This window comes from Gallus gallus, chromosome 5 (genome assembly GCF_016699485.2).
Source record: "Gallus gallus isolate bGalGal1 chromosome 5, bGalGal1.mat.broiler.GRCg7b, whole genome shotgun sequence".
In the NCBI taxonomy this organism is placed as follows: Eukaryota; Metazoa; Chordata; class Aves; order Galliformes; family Phasianidae; genus Gallus; species Gallus gallus.
The window spans coordinates 23,502,076-23,520,285 of record NC_052536.1 but is presented as its reverse complement, the minus strand read 5'-3'; the positions used below and the strand labels follow the sequence as shown (position 1 = coordinate 23,520,285).

The window sequence follows — 18,210 nt, the reverse complement described above, 5'->3', positions numbered from 1 at the left end:
TCCTGGCCCTGTGAGCTGCTCGAGCTCCAGATGTGTGCAGGAGCTGCCCCTATAGGAGAGGTTGTGCCCAGCCCTGGGTCCTTGCCAGGGAGGTTTAATTGACTTTCCTGGGGGAGAAGCATTTCCATCCAATTTGGCTCTTAATTAACCCCTGCACCCCAAAGAGGCTCTGCAGCCACTTGTAAATTAAATATGAAAAGCATTATTTATCCAGGACCAGCAGCCTAATGGCTGCGGCTCTGACGTTTATGGCTGCTAATGATGATGGATGTGGAAGAGAGGAGCAGGGAGGGGAGCATGGGGGAAGAGTTCTTCTCTCTTAAAAGAGTGCAGACAGCCTCACGTGGGCTGCTCACTGGGACACCGATGGACTCCTCCCTACTCTGATGGGCAATGGGTATGGCAGGAGCACGGGGAGTGCAGAAATGCTCTTCTGCTGTAATAAGCTCCATCCTTATGGTGCTGAGCAAGGTGAGACACAGAGCTGACGTGGCGGAGAGGGAAGTGGTGTCTACTCAAAGCAATCAGGCACACTTCATCCTGTATCCAATGTGAGACGGGGCAGGAGCCTCCCACCCTTCTCACCCTGGGATGGGGCAGCCTCAGCCAGATGCTGTGTGGTGCTTGCATCGTGCTCCTGCTCGATGCCAGGGTGGCCCTGGAGTGGTGACAGCTCTCACCCTGCCAGAACACAGGATGGGATGTTGGTGGCCAGCCCCACGCACAAGGCATCCCATCTCCATCTCAGAATGTCACTGGTAATGGGGAGGCTCTGGTTTCTGTTGACATTTGTGTGTGTGGCTAATCCAGCACAGAGTCTCATTGAGTTTCTGGTCTCAAACAGCTGCTTCCTGGGGAAAAAAAACAACCACTCTGTAGTTCAATCTCATAGTGTACAAAGTGACATTTTCCTTTCGCGTCTCTGCATCTCATCACCTGGCCTCCTGCTCTCGTGTAGGTGCTGGGGGACACCCAGCTGCCCTTCCTGGTGCTGCTGTGGTTCCCTCGCACAGACCCATTCCTAGGGCAGCCCATGCCCCTCCGCAGCTGATACTGAGAAAGTCTTATTCTCAGTAAGAGCAGCGAGGCCTGGCACAGGCTGCCCGGGGAGGTGGTGGAATGACCATCCCTGGAGGCGTTCCAGAAACGTGTAGTGTGGCACTGAGGGATGTGGTTAGCGGGCACTGTGGGGATGGGTCAGTGGCTGGACTAGATGGTCTTTTCCAACTTTAATGATTGTACGATGCAGGAGCCCTCCCAGGTCCACCAAGCCCACGCATTTCACACAGCAAAGCACGTTTCTCTGCTTTTATTGGCACTAAAGCAATTTGTCAGTGTGTTTCCTATCCTTGCAGTGTGTCAAGGGATCACCAGAGCTCCTCGCTCTCTCCAGTGGTTATGAATCACCTAAACCAGGCTGTGCTCCCATCCCCTACCCCTGTTCCTCAATCTTAGCCTCTAATAACCTACTCAGCAGTGGAAGCCGAGAGCAGATCCAGACTCACCGCAGCTAATCCCTCGCCATCCCAAAGCCCAACCTGTTACCCTCCTGCTCTCAGCTCCTCGCTGGCCTCCCAAGCAAGAAGAGCCAGGGTCTCCTGCTCCACAGCAGCTGCCAGCACTGCTTTGTGTCAGAGGATCCCTAAACAAATACTCACCTCGTTGTGCCTCATCCATCGCCGGGCTGCGGCGTTCGAGGAAACGCAGGAGCTGAGTGAGACACGAGCTTCTTCTGAGATGCGCACACTGGGCCGTATTACGAGATGTTCTGGTTTTAATTATCATTCCAATCAATTTGGTGCACACGGATGTGCAATTTACTGATCTGTAATTCCCCAAATTACCCCTGGAGGCTTCGTTTTTATTGTCGGCGTAACGTTTGCTTTGTTTGTTTTGGGGGGGAAGGGTTCCTTCTTGGCTTTTGTTGTTACACCTCCAGCCATCTGCTCCCCAGCAGCCCTCTCGGGCTCATTTCTTTATTTCTCATTACCTGCTGCAATGTGCTCTTGCAGGCGTTGGTTCCCCCATTGCGGCTCCTCCTGTGTGCCTCCTGCAGGGCTCCCCGCTCGGTTCCTATAGGGATGCATGGGGTGGTTGGCCCTGCAGCGCTCCCCGGCAGCAGGCAGCAGCTCTCCCACCGCAGCTCCCAGCAAAGTTATACGGCTTAATTAATTGGTGTTTGCAGAATGCAGCCAGGGCACTGTACGGGAGGTGTCAGGGAAGATGAACACATCATGATAAGTGCTCTCTTTATGGAGATGCATAATTACTCCTTCTGAGGGATAGAACCACTTCCAGCATCGTGCTCCCACTGCCGGCTGATGCCATCGCAGGATGAGATGCAGGGGCATGAAGGGCATTGAAGCCAGCCCTGGTGGCCGTGGAGGTCCTGCTGGGGAGAGGGGATCAGACAGCCCCACCACCTGGCCCCAGCTGTGCCTGTTGGGCTGCAGATAATCCCTATTTAATTCTCGTGCAGATGGTAATCCAGTCTCAGATGTGGCCCCGTGCTTCCCGACCCCTTAATCCCATTGCTACAGGGCCCATTTAATGGGAAACTGGTGACACGGTGTAGGACGTTCTCTGGTTCTCTGCAGCTGCCTGTCCCTCTTTCCTCCCCATTCCTTCCTGGGGATGGGAAATTGGGCTTTGGTTCCTTTCTTGGCTCCTGAGAGCTGTTTGGCAGCAGGGCTGCCTCCCGGGGAGCTGCTCCGGGGCCCTGCAATAAAGAAGCATTCACTGGTGAACATGCCATGCCTCAGTGCCACGAGCCCTGCCCAGCCGCAGGGTCAGGGCTGCTGGGCTTGGGAGTGGGAATGCAGATGCCGGGCTCCCTGGCATCAGACAGCGGGGGAACAACCCGTTCTGTTCCTCTTCATGCTCCCGTGGCCTGGCGTTAAGGGCAGATTCATTCATTTGGGGCCCTTTGTACAGAGCTGAAGCCTCCTGTAGGCACGTGTAGCGCAGCCTGAGAGCGGCTGCGGCTGTCTGCGCCGTCCCGGCCCCGCAGCGCTCAGTCCTTCGAGTGTGGAAGGGCTCGGCTGAAATCCTCTTTTGAAGCTGAAGTCCTGCGGGCAGATGCTCCGTCGCGCTCTCCCTCCTGCATGCATATTCATCCAGAGAAAGTGCTGCTCCCCCTAAGGTGAAATGCTGGATATTAATTTTCTGAAGTTCTCGATAAGCTATTGGAGATTAATTTTAGGGAAAGCCGGGGGATATGACGGATTGGAGCCCGAGCCTGCTTAAATATGCAATATTAAAAATTGATCGTTGTCTCTCCTTTGTCATACACCCTGCCCCGGTGTCTGGGGCAATCCCGCCACCTGACAGAAGCCGGGGAAATGCTTGGTAAGCCCGGCGCCTGGCTGAGCGTGGATTTTAATAACGTGTGTTGCCGTTATTATTCTTAAAATCACTTTTATTAGCTCCTGCTTTGGCTCTGCCGCGTGGGTTGGCAGCTGGGGCTGTGAGCATCCTGCTGCTGCATCCTGCTGCTGCATCCCGCAGCCCCCCGGCAGCGGTGCTGAGCTGCTCCCGCTGCACGGTGCGGGGCCTCCGGGAGCAGAGAGCTGCGATGGGGCACCCCTCGCCCCCAGATCACCCCTCGCTGTTGGAGCTGTCCTGGCAGTGATGAACTCTTGCGGGCAATTCGGAGGCTGCAGAGCCGCGTGCTGGCCCCAGGGAGCGGCAGTGCGGCTGCTTGAGCAGCGAGTGCGGGAGAGCAGCACACTTGAGCAAAGAGCTGTTATCTGCCAAAGGCCCAATCTTCCCTCATTTGCGCTCAGGCTGTAGTAGCACTTGTCCTAATGATTCATCCATGCTTGTGGTTGCGGAGAGCTGGCAGCGAGGGATGCACGGTTCTGCAGCTCCTGGGGCCGGCCCCGGATCCGCGGTGCTGGGTGACCACACCATCCTCAGCCTCCTCCATGGCCACAGGGGCGGGGATGGGACGCAGCGAGGGGAACAGTGGGGCAGCAGCATGCCTGGCTTCAATAGATGACCCAATGGATGACCCCCGTGTGGTCCTTTGGACCCAAGACGTGGCTTGAAGCAAGTACTGAAGAAGAGAGTTGGGGACAGGCAGTGTATCAGTATTGCCTGTGTATCACTGTGTATCAGCGTATCAGTATTGTGGAGTGGGGCTCAGAACACGGTGTTATTATGGTTGCACTGACAAGCACCCGGTGCTGTGCCCCTGCTGAGCACCAGCCTTACGTTCGCAGCCCCGGGTCCGAGCACGATGCTGGCTTATCCCAGGGGAAGGCCAAGAGAAGGGAGGAAGGCAATGGGAAGGGGTGAGGAGAGCGGTTGGTTTCTTTGTGTGTTTTTTTTCCTTTCCTTCACCAAATGCAGTTTTATTTCCATGTTAAAAATTTATGGAGCCCTTCATTTAATATTTATAAAGTAAGTGTCTTGGTGATAAATTGCTGAGGAACACAACAGGGCAGCCGTGCTGTGGGTGGAGGAGGGATGGGTGGCGGCGGGGAGCTCCCCACGTGCCCCCCACCCCGGGGTCAGAGGGCTGGAGAAGGTTCCACAATGGGGCACTGCTGCCTGTGGTGCCCACGTGGAAATGTGGCTGGGACTGGAGAGCCGGGGGTTGGGTCTCAAGGTGACCCCGGCATCACTGAGAAGTCTGCCAGGTCGATGCGATCGATCCTTCTCATCGCTTCCTCCCCGTCAGAGCAAGGAGCAAAACCTCTGAGCTCGGCCTCGTGCTGCTGTGACCCAGAGGGACAAGAGCTGCTCCCTGAGGATGGGGCATGCGGGGCTGGCCATGAGCTCTGTCTCAGCCTTGCACACCCATCCCTGCGTCTTCCCGTTGCAGGCACAGCACGGCAGTGGGAGCACTGGTGCGGGCAAACCATCCTGAGCTCTTCGTGCCGGAGCCACGTGGTCTCAGCTGCACTGAGTGGGCTAAATGACCTCCCCAGGGCATTTTGGGGTTGTTTGCTCCCTCGCTCCGGCTCCCTAACTGGTCCCAGGGCGGCGGGCAGGGAGCAGGCGAGGTGGCCGAAGGCGATTCCAGCCCTCGGAAGGAAATAACTGGCATATAACAGTGACGGGAAATTGTGCAATTAGTGCAACAGGGCAGTGTCAACAAGCTCTTAACGCCAGTTGTTATGGCAACACCAGGGAAAGTGATATCGGGGCTGGGAAAACAGAGAGGCTGGGAAATAGTGGCGGCAGCGGGCAGCATGGCGGGGGCTCAGCTCTGCCATCCCACAGCCCCGGCATCGGACGGGCAAGGGCTGGCGGCACCGTGAGCAGGGCAGAGAGGTGCCAACAGGCCTTTCCACCAGCAAGGTGATGGAAATCCTGTCCCAGCAGCAAGCTCTGCCATCGTGGGCCTCTCGGGTCTGTACAGGGCTCCAGGTGCTGCCTCAAACCGGTGAGAGCCGAGTGCCTGTAGCTTCAAAGGGAGAGACGTTCTAGGGCTGTAGAAAGAGCCAAGCGATGGGAGGATCAAAGCACTGTGGAGAATTGTGTTTTGCTTAAAACTGAGGTCTTCTGGCAGCTTTTGAGTGAATCTTAAGGAAATGTAAAGGGATCTGTCAGAAAGCAGTGCTGCGAGTCTTGCAGCTGGTGCAGTGAGGAAGAGCGGAGACCTCTGTGCATTGTTCATGGAGCATTGTTGCCCGTGTAGTGATAGCTGAATGAGTAGTTCAGGTCATGCAGGACACAGGGTTTGAATGCAAGGGGTGCGTCTATACATGGTTCTGTGCTCAGCTTTGCCCCCCACACACCTCTTGCCATGGGAATGCACTCAGTGGGTTTGCTGGAGCTGTTGGTAGAGCAGAAACTGTAACGTGTCTGTAAGGGAGCACTACTGAGATCACAGGGAGGGGGAAGATCCCTTAAAGCCAAGTTCCTGATGTGTGTGGGTGACCTCCTGAAGCTCTCACCCATAAATGCAGTACGGTGTGTGCACCGGTGTCAGGCTGTAGCATCCCTGTGGAGAACCTCTAGCATCAGCTCTAGCCAAAGGTGCCGCAGGCTTCAGGGCTGTGACAAACATGGGCAGGAGGGTGGCCCACAAGCGACATGGGGGTCAGGAGCTCCCCATCAGAGTCCACAGTCCCTGGCAGAGAAGGGAGGAAAACCATTCCCTGTGGAAGTGAATTCTTCCCCAGCAATTCCCATGTGCTCCGTCTCCCCATGCCTTGGCCATACCCAGCACGCGCCGCCGCTGTGCAGCATCCTTTGATTGCTGCAGGAAAGCCTTCCCCAACAGAGAATGTGTCTGATTTCTCTCGCTCTGTGGCAGCAGCTTCGGAGCTGTTGATATCCCCAGAGACTGAGCAGCTTCAAACAGTCAGAGGAGAGGAGCCCCGGTCTCCTGAGACGCCTGAGCGCGGCACAGCATCCGCTTTTTGGCGACGATGCTATCAAGATGTTTCTCTGTATTTCTTCCTTTGCAAATCAGGAGAATGGAGCTCCTTCCCTCCTGCTGTTGTCAGTGACTGTTGGGGAAGGTGTTTTCATTTTGGCTCTTGAGTTGAAGAGTAGAGGAGGAGGAGGAGGTGGGGGAGAGGCAGCAGGAGGGAAATAGCAGAGAGAAGGGTACAGGAGCACGGCGGCTCGTCCATGGAGGGAATAGCAGCAGGTGATGAGGTTGCGGGATGCTGAGCACCCAGCCCTGGTGCCAGCAGGTGGGGCGGGTGGAGCTGCCTGCCTCTGGGGAGCCCTGAGGTCTTGGCCCTTTGTGCAGCACAGCCCTGTGGCACCCAGGCATGCCCGCTCCCAGACTTTGGGAGCTGACCCTCCCTGCAGAGGGTCCCAAGGGAGCCGAACCCCCCGTCGCACACGGCACTCCATTCTCACTAACCCATAGCAGAGGGCTGGGCGAAACCTGGCAGTCGTTAATTCCGCTGGAAGGATGAGCTAATGAGAGGCACCTTGTGAGCTTCCCTCCCAGCTCCTGCTCGCTTGGTGCATATTAATCTTCCCCACCACATGTGCCAGCAGCATCCCCGGCAGCTGAGCGCACTGCTGCGTGTTTGCTTTATGGGCCATTGTTCCCGTGTCCCAGACCTCTGCTTGACTCGCTATAGTTCTTCCCAGTGAATTTGTTCCAAACTGGATGATTTAGTGGCACGCAGAGACCTGGGATGGGACGGGAAGGCCATGCACGGTGATGAAGTCCCTGCTCACGCTGCTGCAGGGAGCAGGGAGGACGGGGTGCTTGCTGCAAACACAGCTGATCCTGACTCCCCCTGGCACCTGGTGGCACGGTGTGGGATCCCTCCTGCTGATGAGGGGCTCAGGGGCAGCGGTTGGTTGGTTAGATGGCAGTTCTGCTGCGATAGGTCCGTGCTAGCATGCAGAAATGTAATTAATTCTGTGCAACGGCCGGGGAATAAAGGGGAGTTTGAGTGTGGAGGCTGTAAAACTCTCCTGGGTGAGCACATCCATCTCATCTTGAGCTTTGTAAGCAGTCCCAGTTGCATACCTCCTAAAATCACTCCCGTGGAGCCACAAATTCCCGCACGCTGGCTGTAAGGCTGCTGACAAGAGGCTCGCTTTTCTTAGTTAGGCTGAGAAATAGCTCACAGCACCCTCAGGATGCATTGACCTCAGGCTGTAAAACGCTGACCTGCAGTTTGGAGAGGAGAGGAACAGGGGGGCAAGGCAGCGAATTCCACATGGATGCACTGCACACCAAAGGTGCAGAGCAGAACCACCCCATTCCCACCTGGCTCAGCACATGGTGGGCTCCTCGTGCACGTAATCTACAGCATGGCTTTCTGTTTGCTTTCTTACCAACTTGATTGATGTCTCTTTAGGACTTTTGGAGGGCTTGGTGGCAGGGAAAGCTGACCTCTGGGTGCAGAAGGGAGTGCGGTTTGGTGCCGTCAGACCCCAGCCCCCTTTGGGGCTGAGCATGGGAGGGCTCTGCTTTTCCTTGAGCTCAGATTTCTGCCGGTGCCCAAGCCCCAGAAACAGGATGTAACTAAATAATGCTGCTGGTTGAATGTTCTTTAGGGCTGCATTTCTCTTAGAAATTAACTCTTTTGATTCAAAACGCCAACTCGAGGCATGGATTTTCTGTAGGATATTAAAGCCATGCGCGTATCAATGCTCACACAATGCATGCTTGTTGCTCAGAAGTTAATGCTAGGCTAGCAGCTCAGGAAGCATCTGAGACCTGAAATGAAATACAAAATAGATTTTGGCAGCAGTAATGGGCTCTCTAAGTGCAGAGAAAATGCTGTCAGGGATGAGCTCGGTCAAATGTGAGAAGCTGCGAAGCTGAAGCACAGAAAGGCTGGTGGCTGCTCTCGTCCTGGCGGTGACATCTGAGAGACTGAGGTCTGTCGTTCTGAAAATCCTCCAGGATGCAGAGGCAGACAGCGAGCCCAACTCATCCGCTGTGCCGAACGCTGCCCTTAATGAATGGTGTGGCTTTTGGAGAGCAGCGCATGTGAGAGAGCCTTTTGTCCTGTATCTAGGACAGGTGAGGCAGGCCAATGGAATGCAGCGCAGATCCCGAGTTTATACGTGTTTCCGTTAATCACCATCCAAATTAAAGCTTATTCAACTGATGAGTTCCTAAAAAAAAAAAAAAAAAAAGTTAAAAAAAAATTAAAAAAAAAATAATTAATCAGCGAGTGAATAAATGCAGGATTAATCCTTTCAACGCTAAGTGAAAAAGAGGAATAATTAGAAGAAGCGTTAATTGCACCGTAGCTGGAAGGAGCGGGTTTACCTTTGGCAGAAGCGGGCAGAGCAGTGCTGGAGCTGTGGAGGACATGGGGGTGGGGCTGCTGGGGCAGGGGCACCCCAAGACCCCCCATGGCACAGCACGGTGATGGGCAGAGCCGTGCCGGGCTGCCAGCTGCCGGCGGCTGCATGTTGCTAAGCAGGGGGAAGTTCTAACGCCTTGATTAATGCCCTGACTCCGGGTGAGTAATTAGAATTAATGTGGGATATCAAATCAGGAAATCAGGCATTATTAGGAGGAATTAGTGATTTATTTTCATTTTACGCCTGGCTCACCCCAATTCCCCAACACAGACAGGGGATTTGGCAGGAGACAAAGCTCCTTACTTACAGCAGGGAGTGGTGATGGGAAGGGGGGAGGCAGAGAGCGTGATGCCGAGCCCCCTCCTGCGGGATTAATGGCAGAAGGAGCGTGCCAGGGCTTCTGGAGGTCCGTCTGCACCCCTGCAACAGGTGACAGCAGCAGGAGAAGGGAACGGCACAGATCTGACCCACGGACCCCTGTGACCTGACAGCGGTATCCTAGCTGGGAGGAGCGAGCCCAAGTGGAGGCGTGTGAGAAAAGTTAGGAGAAAGGTCCCAGCGGGGAGAAGAGGGGTGAACCTCAGGTGACGGTGCCCCAGGGAGCAACCCCAAACCACAACCAGATCCATCTGCAAATTTATCTTCTCAGATGGGGGTTTTGAACAGTTTTTCCCATTCTTGCTTTCTTCCCAAGTTTAAAATGTCATTGGTATGGTTCTTAGTACCCCCTATAGCATCTCCACGGTATGTTACGCTGCCTTTGATGTATCTCACGTGCGGAGTGCATCCCAGACAGCAGTGGGGGGGGAGCTGCAAGAGCAGTGCGCAGTGTGCTCAAAGGCTCTCTCTCAAGAAGTTATCTACGCTGAGAAAGGTAAGCAACCTGTTTCTAATTATTTTGAGTCTGTAAACAGGATGGATATATATATATTTCTCTCTCTTCTTTCTGCCCATCTACCAGAGAAGAGAGAAAAGCAAGTAACACAGAGATCATAGACTCATAGAATCGTTTGAGTTGGAAGGGACCCCTAAAGGCCATCCTGTCCAACTCCCCTGCAATGAACAGGGACACCTACAGCTAGATCAGGGTGCTCAGAATCCCATCCACCTTGAGTGTCTCCAGGGATGGGGCACCCACCTCAGCTCTGAGCAATGCGCTCCAGTGCCTTACCATACTTAAAGGCAGAGCTGAGTGTCATGGTCCTGCTGTGTCGTGTAAAAATGGGGTGTCGCTGGGCACTGCTGGCTGGGGATGAGGGTGGTGAGTGCTGAAGGCCTGGGGACATCCCATTGGATATGCACCCAGCATGTTCAAGGAGGCACAAGCAGAGCTGAGTGCTATAATGCATCCTGCTGCAAAGCATCACAGGTTTGCGTGTAGATTCTCATCAGAATGGAGCGGTATTTGTTTAGTTAGCACCTCTGTAACACAGGCTTGGCTGGAAGAGGTACGCACGGCAGGTGGCTGAGCATGCATCTGGGCTCCAGGGACACAACCTTAGGAATCAGTTCACCACGGCAGCTTCATTGCTCCTGCATGAGTGGCCGCAAAATGCTCTCCAATGTGGCACTGAGCAGCTCTCAGCTTTGGCAGGAGCTCTGGCTGCATAGCATGGAGCCCTGGAGATTAGTCTTGCACCAAAGGGGATGACCGTGTCCTCCCAGCCAGCCATGGGTACCGCATTCCGGAGCTGCAGGGTAGGAGCAGCCGGGTCACCTTGCCCTAGGGCTGTGGGCACTGAGGCAAAGCACTGCCTGCGGGCTTGGTGGTGGGTGGAGAGGAACTAAATAGGACACAGGCCTGTTGTTATCTTGCTTATACACATCACTGAGGGGTTCAGCTGAGTGCTGAGCAGCTAAGCAGTTGGCAGAGTTCACATTGTGCTCTCCCCAAGTACAAGCCCGAGTACAGGAGCAGAGCAATGGTCTCACCCATATGTCTTGGGTTTCTTTCCAAAGTGCACTTCAGAGATAATGTCATCAGCACCCAAGTCATCTCGTTGGCTTCAGTGGTACACACACTGGACATCTGGTCCAAGGTAGTGGTGCTGGTGATAAGAAAGAGGTGGGGGCAGAGGACTTTTGATGGACTCCCAGAAGACACAGCAAATCCCAAAGAATTTGGCAAAGCGTGTGGCATGTCAGACCTCGCTTCCTGACTGAGCATTTCTGTGGGGAGCCAGGACTGGCAGCAGCTCCCTTGGGGCCATAGGTAGGTGGCCATGGGTGGAGGTGCTGCAGGGGCAGCGGGCAGCTCCGGCACTGGTACCTTCCGCCCTGCAGACCGAGGCAGGCCCTGCTGCAGCAGATTGATGGGTGTCTGGCAGGAACATCCTGCTGATAGCCTGAGAACAAAACGCAAACAGGGAGAAATGACAGCTGCTCCTGTAGCTTTTCTATCATCGCTGCCGATAGCGGCGCGGCGCCTGCAGCTCCGCGATTGATGCGTCCCCAGGGATGCTGGGAGCGTGGACGCCACAATCAGGGAGGATAAAAGAATCGCTGCCGGGACCCAGAGGAGACTTCGGATCCTTATCGGGAACAAGAAGGACATCAATCTGGTGCCGGCGTGGGGCTGACAGATGCAGCTCACGTGCTCTGCAGCAGCACGGGCATGGCACACGCTGCCGCCCCGTCCTTGTCCCCTCTCCGTCCCAGCCACCCGGTGCTGGGCAGTGGCTAGAAGGAAGGGCAAAGAGGCGAGATTTTTATGTGAAGTTTCCTGGTTGTGTGGTACCACTCCTGATGAGAGGTAGATAAATCACAAGGCTTATAATGCAGTCATGAGCTCTGATTTTTACAACGGAAGAGGCGTTTTGTTTGCCTTGATACTAGCACGTATGTGCCCAAGTGCATGCACCTCCACAGTAAGTATTGTAAGTGTGCACCTCCACAGAAAGTATTCTGACTGAGGCAAGCATGGCAAGGCTTTGCTACAGCGTGGGGTAAGCACTAATGTCAGGTAAAGAGTGCTAATTAGTTTAGGAGCAAAGCCCAGCAGCAGTTTTCAACTGCGTCTTGAGGAAACTGCACTGTGACCATTTAAATCTCCACTGCTGCTGCCCTCTGGAGAGCGCTGGCAGTTTTTCTCTCTCCCCTGGAATGTTTGTCTCTATGACTTTGTCTTGCATCCATCCTTTATCTGATGGAGGGCTACTCCAGCACTTGAGCAGGTGAGAAGGTGGTTGGGATCCAGAGCACACAGCTCACCCTCTCACGGCCCGAACATGGTGTGGAAGGAAGTTGGGGAGACAGTAGCATGTCTCCTAACCCTCTGGGGCCTCACTGAGCATGGATTTCATAACTATCATGGGATCACAGAATGGCTTAGGCTGGAAGGGACCTCATATATCATCCAGGCCCAACCCTGTGCTACGGGCAGCTGCCACCCACCAGACGAGGCTGCCCAGGGCCCCATCCAACCTGGTCTTGAACATCTCTGGGGATGGGGCGCCCACAGCTCTCTGGGCAGCCTGTGCCAGTGCCTCACCTTCTCTCCTGCTAAGGCTGCTGCCTCTGCAGGGAGGGGGATGCTCCCTCTGGCAGAGAGGTGCCTATTTAGGACGTGAGCAGGGCAGCTGAAGGTGCCCTCCATGCCTGCTCCCAGCTCGTGTTCACCAGCTGCAACTCCTGGCAGGAGATCTCCATCTGAAAGCGGGCCGAAAGCCATGGCCAGGTAATTGCTAAAGCAAGCAGGGCTACATTAATTGAGACAACTACAGCCAGAAATGTGCTCCCAGTTAAGTCCTGGCTCTGCTGCAGCTGCTGGGCAGGCACTGTGCATCCCTGTGTCCCCTCTGCGCCATGCGCTGCTGTATGGGCACGGAGTAGTGTCACCTCCCATGGGGTCTTGGGGCCACCCTGGTGCCAGGGAAGGATGGGCTGGGCCATGGGCTCACCCTGCTACACCCCGTGGGGGGGAGCAGGGAGGGGTGGAATGTGGCTGTTATGGCAACGGCAGCTCTGGAGATGAAGGGAAAAGGCATGCTTTAACGCATGTTTCCATGGCAACAACCATCTTCAAAGACTGGGATAAAAGAATGATTTTTTTTTTTTAAATAGAGGAGGTTTCCGTAGAAGGAGCACCTCTGTGGGTGTCTGAGAGGTGATCCAGGGGCCTGGGACCCCCCGGCAGGGGATGGGATCTGGCCCTGCAGGGCAGTCAGGACACTGTGTGGTTCAGGGGCTGCAGGGTGCCGCCTTCCTCCCCTAAATACTCCTCTTGTTCTCTGGGTCTGTGCCCAGCACACCACAGCCTGCAACCTGCGCACTGGAGAGCACGCTTTTGGCCACAACCACAGCCCTCGTGTTGCAGCGTTGCAGCAGAGCTTGGCCTCTCACAGTATAACTGCTGGGAGATGAACTGGAAAGGACAAGCAGAAAGGCAGAGTGCATTTGGGGGCCTGGCTGAAGTGCATGCAGAACACTGTGTGACCAAAGGGGCGCAGGCTGAAGCATTGCAAGTGCTTAGGCATGAGGTGTGTTGTTTCTCTAGATATGAGGCAGCAGCACAGAACAGTCCCATGGGTGCATCAGGGTGATGATGCTGGGTGTCTCGGGTGATGCCTTCCCTACATCCCAGGCAGAGAGCTGGAGATGAGACCTAGAGCCTGCAGTGGGATGTTGGCAGGACGCAGCCTGCTCCACGCACCACTCGCTGCCCATAGCCTGCAGTGTCGACAACCACAGCAAGATCACAGCCATTGCTTTGGTTCAGGAAGGGTGTTCAGCACCTGCAGGACTGTCGTCTGTCCCTCGGCTCGTGCTGGGGCAGACTGCTGAGCGGTGTGGGCTCCTCGCCCAGCTCCATCCACTGCCTCCAAAACACTCCCGCTAGCATTGGCAGCGTGGTCTCCATGCTAACCGTAACAGCCAAGGCCCCATGTGTTCGCTGGCAAGCTTGACCTAAATTCGGCAACAAGGTTTGTTCTGCAGCTTGCACTGCAACGGACGGGAGAGTCTGCAGGGGCTGTGGGGAAAAACAAACCTTGAAAAGGGGAAGCTTGGATTGAATCAAATCTGGATCACATCACAGCTCTCTTCTGCGTTTCTTTAATTGGAAGAATAAGAAGTTCAAATTTGGTTTATTGTTCCCAGCTCCATCGTTTTCAGTTTCTGACGTGCTGCGGGGGTTGCTATCTCAATCAGCCGTGTTGGCTGTGTGGAGAAATTCTGGCTGCTGTGATTTCTGCAAGATGGGAAAGGACTGGGCTGTGGTCAGGGCAACATATCGTTGGGTTTCAGAGTTAGAACTCGTCATCTTCGGGAGGTATTCACTGGTCCGATTTGGGCTATTGCAGTGCAACTCAGTGTGCAAAAGAAAAGTGGCTTCAGCAAGTTCCTTTCTTGGGGAACAAGAAAAGAGCCAGGGCTCAATGATGACGAGCTAAACAGGTCTGCATGCGTGTGCCTTTAACTACCCTAACCTCCAGAGGACTCAGCAATGATATGCTTAATCCTGGGTGTTTGGCCAGCTCTTAACTTTGTTAGGCAGCTCCCTGGAGGGAGAACAAAGCTGCTCACATACACACAGGTCTGAGCCGCTGGCGGTGCTCCAGAAAACACTCCTCTCTGCCGCTGGAGAAGGATGCTCAGCGAGGCTGTGCTTGTGCTGATTCAGGCGCGTCCCTGGGAGGGATTAATGCTCGGCAGAGCTGACCTAGCACAGGGAATTGCTGCTCTTCCATGGAGAGAGCCAGGGGGGCTGCTGGCTTCAGGTGTGGCAGGAGGAAAGCTGGGAGCTCCTGGTGCAGCCCTACGCTCTGTGCAAGCTGGGTGCTCTGGCAGCCTCCCGGGTTGGCATCACATGGCTCGAGGCTCTGCCTGAAAAGCTGACCTCATCCCAAATACAGAGGATGAAGCCAAAGCAAAGAGAAAGCAGAGTCACCCTTCGGTTTCCCTATCTGACCTAGCCGTAAAAACTCAATTTGAAGGCGGCATTAGGGAAGTAAGATATCGTTTATCAGGAGCGACAGATCCAATCTATAAATTAGCAGGCCCAGCTGGGAGTCAGGAGGCAGAGATATCTATCAATTCTCCCTGGCAGGTGGACACAGGCACACAGATTTGGTCAATTCCCAGAGCAGCACTGGTCTCCAGCAGGTCTGAGGACCCAGAAGCACTCTGAGGGCAGAGCCAGTGACAGGGACATGGCAGGGGAGAGCCCTGCACACAGGCACTGCTCCTGGCCCTCTGCTCTTCTCTGCTCCACTGTGACGCAGTGGTAAGAGGCCCCCAACAGAACAGGGTTGCTTCTCAGTCCCAAGGCATAGGATATTTTTAAATGCTCCATCAAAGCATTTGGTATATGATGAGTTGCAAAACTGCAGCAGTCCAGCAGGGAAAAGCTGGCTATTTTAAGATCTTCATCTATATAGCTCGCCTCCACCTTCTGAAAATAAAGGTTAAACCATAGAAATAATGTCTGTAAGACCTACGCAAACACAACTGAAGGCGCATACAAACTGCTGCCTCTGTGGTTTGGGGTTTCAGGGCTGCTCATCTCCCAGCCCCGGTGGCTTCAGGTGATAACTGGCACGATTGTGCGGAGAGAGCCTCCAGAAGGGGAACAGCACCGAAACAATGGGGTTTAGGGGATGCCACCAAGAAGATTGTTAGAGGTTCCCATAAATAAAATCCCATGAAGACAGCAGGTACCGCCAACAGGGCTATAAAACACCCCCAGCTGCCACGAGGGCTGGAAGGGATGGGTGAGGAATCTCATTTTCCAGGATTTAAAGCAGGTGAGAGAGTTATCAATGTGTGTTTTTAATAGCAATTAACGCTGCCATTCCGAAGCACTCAGCTTTAGCCAGTGAAGGCTCCAACCGTGTGCCAGCGCTGCCCTCTAGTGTCACTCGTGCCACTCGGCTCCAGCAGAGCCCCAAAACGCAGCTCCTGATGCCTCATCCCAGCGCTCCTTGCCGGCTTATCGGCTGGGCTGTACGTTATCAGCTGAAATGCTTCCTTATAAGTAGGCCACGTAACTGATGGGGGAAGGAGAGTGTTTTCGTGGTGGTAACACCTGTCTTGCTGTAACACAATATACAGCAGGGTGTGAAGACAGAGCTGTCATGTGCACATAAGGAAGTCAACTGCTGCTGCTGCTATAGCATAGTTAAGGTACTCTATAAGGAAGCTAAATATATTTAACTTCTGAAAACCTAGGTTAAAATGTAACTGTGGCCTCCTGTAAGCGCTAGCTTGAGGAAACCTCAGCAAACTGTAACAGGAGCCAGAGGGCGAAATCTTGAAGTAGGCAGGCAGCTGCAGGCATGGAAAGCGTGTGTTATTCAGAGGGAGATACCCAGCCATCGGAGTCCCACTGAATTCCGCAGCCCTGGGCCCAGCTTTAAGGTGGATGTCTTATGTCTGGGAGCCTGGCCCCCACTGCCACGACGGCCCCTGCTCTCCTAAGCAATTAATTAGCACCTTCCCCTGCCGTCTCAGAAGCACCTCTGCCCTGAAGCACGGGCAGGCAGGCAGGGCTCCGGCACAGAAATGCTGCCAGACAGCTTTCCACCCAGGCAAGCCTCTATTCAAAGCACTTGTCAAAAGCATTGCCATGCTGCAGATGAGCTCTGCCTGCGGAGATTGACCAGCTCAGCTATCACAGAACTGCGTGATTATTGGACAGTAAATCACTTTTATTTTGGAAAACACTGTCAGCATCGGGGAGTTATATTGTCAGAGCTGAGATAGCTGTTCTGGTCAATTTTCCCATGCGGACGTGCCATACATGTACTATAAGTCTGGAGAATCATCTCCCGAGAGAAGCAATGAACACTTTATTGATTGGGATATTTCAAACTCATGCGGGACAAAGCAATCTTCCCCGTGCTGCAGGAACAGCCAGGATGTGACTGAGGGCTGGGGCTTCTTTTTTCCATTTCTAATTTCTGGGCTTAGTTTGGAGAAGACAGCTTGAAAAGCGTGAGCAAGACGCAGAGGAAAAAAGATCTCTATCTGGCCCTGGCACTGTCAGACTTGCTTCATCACTGGTAGGAAAGGTGTCTTTTACATTCAAGATATGCGCAGTACCGAAGCCACGTGCATGTGTAAGAGAGCAGAGCTGCTGGGAGGGCAGTTAACACCACGGACCTGGCCTTGGAAATCACTTGGAATTGTGCTTTCTGCGGGTGGCAGCCCCAGCTCAGCCAACGTGAGGTCCTCCAGCAGTGCCTGCTGAACTGAGGGGTCGGTATTGTACGGAGCAATGTTGGACACCGAGCTCAGGGCTGCCTCCCATCGCCACACGCATCCCGCCACTGAATTCAGCAGCTTGATTGCTCAACAGTATGAATTTGCGACACGACAGAGGGTTTGGTATTGAACAGGCTCCTTTGTTACAAAGCACTGTTTAGAGAAGGCGGGACATGTTGGCAGAAGAGTGCAGGCAGATGGGAGCCTCGCTATGACCTGGGGCTGCGGGACAGTCCCTTCATCCTACAGCCAGCCCTCGGAAGCAGCACGTTCCTGCACACTTGCATCGCAGCAATAGGTGCAGAGCTCAGCACCGCCCACACGCCAGTCACGCAGCAGCGAGCAGCACCAGCAGCGACATTTTTATGCTTAGATTTACACGCTGGCGCGGCAGGAAGAGCAATAAAGCAGCCAGCGCTTCCCCGCACTGCCTTTATGAGCTGTGTGCAGATGTCACAGTGCCTGCTTCGCTCAGGTCGTACCGGGAAGGTTTTATTTACCTCCACACAATGAGAACTTTATGTCTGCAAGTAAGACTGGCACGGGAGGGACGTTGACAGGAGACAGCAGGGCCAGTGTTATTCCCAGCACTGCTGTGTGCAGCTCCTTAGTGCCCGGGGCCTGCATCCCAGCCGGCTGCCAGCTCTGGGAGCCTGAACAGACCGTGCTGGGGAGAGAACTGCCTAAGGGGCGGGGAGAGGAACGGGTACATAAGGTCTTTATTTCCGACAGTAGAACACGTAGGCCAAGAAGCCTACAGATGTTATGAGCTATGAAATAAGTCATTTGTGCCTGAAGAATCCCCCAGTAAAGGAGCAGAGCTGCCCTTGTGTGATGTGGCACTCCCCCGAGCAGAACAGGCGGCAGGAAAGGCAAGCAGGAGGAACCAACCCCCAACAAGGCGCTGGGAAGTTTATCAAAAGCGACTGGAGCACAGAAACTGCGATGCCGCGGTCTTAAAAAGAAAAAGCAAAATCCAGCGGAGCACCGCCACGGGCTGCACAGGGAGGCTGCGCCTCCGCCCTGCGGATGTGCCCGGCGCTGGCCGTCCCGCTCCGTCCGGCTGGAGGGGGTTGGACGGACGGACGCACGGCTCGCCGCCAGGCCGCCGCCACTCCCCTCGGTGGGGCCCGGCCCGCCTTTCCCCGCCACCCCGCCGCGCCGGGAGGAACGAGGCCGCGGGGGCGCTCCCGCGATGGCGGCTCGGCCTGCAGGCCGGGGAGGCGGCGAGCGGCGCCCGCGGGGCGTGAATAAAGCGCG

At 54.8% G+C, this 18,210-nt stretch overlaps 1 long non-coding RNA gene across 2 annotated transcripts; it reads right to left on the bottom strand.

The window, feature by feature from the left end:
• Nucleotides 1-1,097: 1,097 nt before the first annotated feature.
• On the bottom strand, nt 1,098-18,036 carry LOC121110872. 2 transcript variants are annotated; one of them, XR_006939497.1, is made up of 3 exons: nt 12,239-18,036; nt 10,681-11,427; nt 1,098-8,553 (listed from the first exon to the last, which is right to left on the bottom strand). It is a non-coding gene; the product is annotated as an uncharacterized LOC121110872 (long non-coding RNA). The 2 variants fall into 2 exon arrangements; XR_005860167.2 differs by having other exon boundaries at nt 9,920-11,093.
• Nucleotides 18,037-18,210: the final 174 nt, after the last annotated feature.